Source organism: Lathyrus oleraceus, chromosome 4, assembly GCF_024323335.1.
Source record: "Lathyrus oleraceus cultivar Zhongwan6 chromosome 4, CAAS_Psat_ZW6_1.0, whole genome shotgun sequence".
NCBI classification, from domain to species: Eukaryota; Viridiplantae; Streptophyta; class Magnoliopsida; order Fabales; family Fabaceae; genus Lathyrus; species Lathyrus oleraceus.
In genome coordinates this window covers 208,578,060-208,581,165 of record NC_066582.1, presented here as the reverse complement: position 1 = coordinate 208,581,165, position 3,106 = coordinate 208,578,060, and the positions used below count along the sequence as shown (strand labels likewise).

At 38.6% G+C, this 3,106-nt stretch overlaps 1 non-coding gene across 1 annotated transcript; it reads left to right on the top strand.

Moving 5' to 3' along the window:
* Nucleotides 1–1,363: 1,363 nt before the first annotated feature.
* Nucleotides 1,364–1,470, top strand: LOC127077743 (small nucleolar RNA R71). The gene has a single exon (XR_007787519.1). It is a non-coding gene; the product is annotated as a small nucleolar RNA R71 (small nucleolar RNA).
* Nucleotides 1,471–3,106: the final 1,636 nt, after the last annotated feature.

Genomic DNA, 3,106 nt, shown 5'->3' with positions numbered 1-3,106 from the left:
TCCCATTTCCAGTCTCTTGCATATGGATAAAGGCATAACACTAATTCCGGCTCCTAAATCGCATAAGGCTTTGTCGATGACAAATTTTCCTATGTGACAGGGTATAGAGAAACTACCCGGATCCTTGAGTTTAGGAGGCATGTTCTGGATTATAGCGCTACATTCGGCAGGGAGTGTAACGGTTTCGCTATCTTCAAGTTTCCTTTTATTGGAAAGAATTTCTTTTAAGAACTTGGCGTATGAGGGCATTTGCGTAATAGCTTCTGTAAACGGGATTGTAACGTTTAATTGTTTAAGGAGGTCAACAAATTTTTTAAATTGGCCCGCATCTTTGGTTTTAACAAGCCTTTGAGGGTAAGGGACAGGTGGTTTATAAGGTGGTGGAGGTACATAAGGTTCCTTCTTTTCTATGGTTTCCTTATTACTCTCTTCCTTTTCCTTAGGTCTATTTTCTTCCTCAGTTGGCTTTTTAGGGTTTTGGTTTCCTATCCTTGGATCAGATGGTCCTTCCACTTCCGTTCCACTTCTTAATATGATTGCATGAGCGTGGCTTCTCGGGTTAGGTTGGGGCTGTCCAGGAAATGTACCAGTTGGGGCAGCAGTAGGCGCTTGTTGTTGAGCTACTTGTGATATTTGTGTTTCCAGCATTTTGTTATGAGTAGCCAGGGCATCTACTTTACTTGCTAGTTGTTTAATTTGTTCACCAGTGTATACATTCTGGTTTAAGAAATCTTTATTGGTTTGTTGTTGAGAAGCTATAAGGTTTTCCATCATGATCTCCAAGTTGGATTTCCTAGGGGCGTTATTGTTATGTGTAGATGGGTTCGGCTTCAGATATCCCGGAGGTATAGCTGGGGCTTGATTTGGAGACTGTCCAGGTGCGTACAAAGCATTATTACTCTTATATGAAAAGTTTGGATGGTTCTTCCAATTTGAGTTATAGGTATTCGAGTAGGGGCTTCCTTGAGCATAGTTCACTTGTTTTGCTTGGATTCCTGTTAAGAGTTGACAATCTGTAGGAGTGTGACCTTGGATTCCACAGACTTCGCAATTCTGAGTTATAGCAACCACGACGGTTGGAGGTGATACATTTAAACTTTCAATTTTCTGGACCAGAGCATCCACTTTTGCATTAACATGATCAAGGTTACTTATCTCGTACATGCCGGTTTTCGTTTGAGGTTTTTCCACCATTGTTCGTTCGGTTCCCCACTGATAGTGGTTTTGGGCCATGCTTTCGATAAGCTGGTAAGCATCAGCATAAGGTTTGTTCATTAGTGCACAACCTGCAGCGGCGTCTATTGTTAACCTTGTGTTGTACAAGAGACCATTATAGAATGTGTGAATTACTAACCAGTCTTCTAAACCATGGTGTGGACAAAGTCTCATCATGTCTTTGTATCTTTCCCATGCTTCGAAAAGAGACTCATTATCTTTCTGTTTAAATCCATTTATCTGGGCTCTTAACATAGCTGTTTTGCTTGGCGGAAAATATCGGGCAAGAAAAACTTTCTTCAACTCGTTCCATGTGGTGACAAAGTTGGAAGGGAGAGACTGAAGCCATCTTCTAGCGCTATCTCTTAATGAGAAAGGGAAAAGACGAAGTCGAATTGCCTCTGAAGTGACACCATTAGCTTTAACAGTATCAGCGTATTGGACAAATACGGATAAATGAAGGTTTGGATCCTCGGTAGGATTTCCAGAGAATTGGTTCTGTTGCACTGCCTGCAACAATGAAGGTTTTAGTTCGAAGTTGTTTGCTTCGATTGCGGGCGGAGCAATACTTGAATGCGGCTCATCTTGTGATGGAGCGGCGTAATCTCTAAGAGCACGAGCTGGTTCTGCCATCTCGGGTATCGAAGGGAAAATGTTTTTGAAATCAGGAAGTTCGACAGGAGGGAGATTGTTTGCAGCACGATATTCCCGAATTCGTCGTAAGACTCGGAGATATAGTTCGATATCGTTGATTCGTAAATAGAGCGGTTCGCCTTGTGAGCGAGTGCGTGGCATACAAATCGACGATAGAAAGAAAAGAAAAAGAAACCTTAGTCTCTACAGCGTAACGAAAGAGTTACGATATCGACTAAACAAAAGTCCCCGGCAACGGCGCCAAAAACTTGATCGCGACTTTATGAGTCGAATTTGGGGTACAAACTGCAAGTGCACAGTTCTATCGCGTAGTTTTAAAAGAGATCGATCCCACAGGGACTTATGAATCGATATACCGTTATCTAAGGTTACTTCGTAAAGCTAAGGTGGATAATGTTTGATTGTTTGGGGAAAAGCTAAAACTAAAAAAATAGAATCTAAATTAAATATCAAATAAACGGATATCGGTATGTAGTTCGTCGTAATTAGGGAATCAATTCTTTGTCGGTTTCTTGGTTTTAAAATAAATCATTTCAGTTGACTTTATTGATTAAAAGTTCTATCTCAAACTCTCGCTCTGTTGAATAAACCATGATTTTATTTTAACGTAGCTGTCACTTATAATTAAGTCAAAAACCATTTTTTGAAAGCAATAAAGTCCGTAGAAACTCTTTTTAAGAAAACACTAACCGTTTAAACACCCTTATCTCAAACTCTCGCTCTGTTGATTTAGGTTATACAATTAAATTTGAATGCTTAACTCTCGTCCTCACATTCAATCTTTAAAAATACTTTTTGGAAAAGATTAGAATTTAATTAACTCTAAAAATTGCTCTCGCCCTGATCTAGAATTAATATCCAATTTACACTGTCCAGTTAAAACCTCAAACTTTCGCTTTATTGATTTTAACCTCTTTATGTTCTTTACTCTCGTATAAAAACTTTGTTATTAAACCTATAAACTGAGACCGTAAAAAGAGTGATTTTTATTTCAAATTTAATTAAACCGACTTAGTTTTGATCCCTTATTCCGCTTACTCTACATACCGATATCTAGGGGAATTAGCCAGACATGCTAAACGAACTTAAATAATTATCATGCATAAACAGACTCATCTCAAGCAAATAATATAAATAAATAATAAAACAAAGCATTAAACAATAATGAACCTGAATAATTTAAACAGTAGTCTTGAACACTCCACCACAAGCCGGTAGGATTTGTTCTTGAATTCTT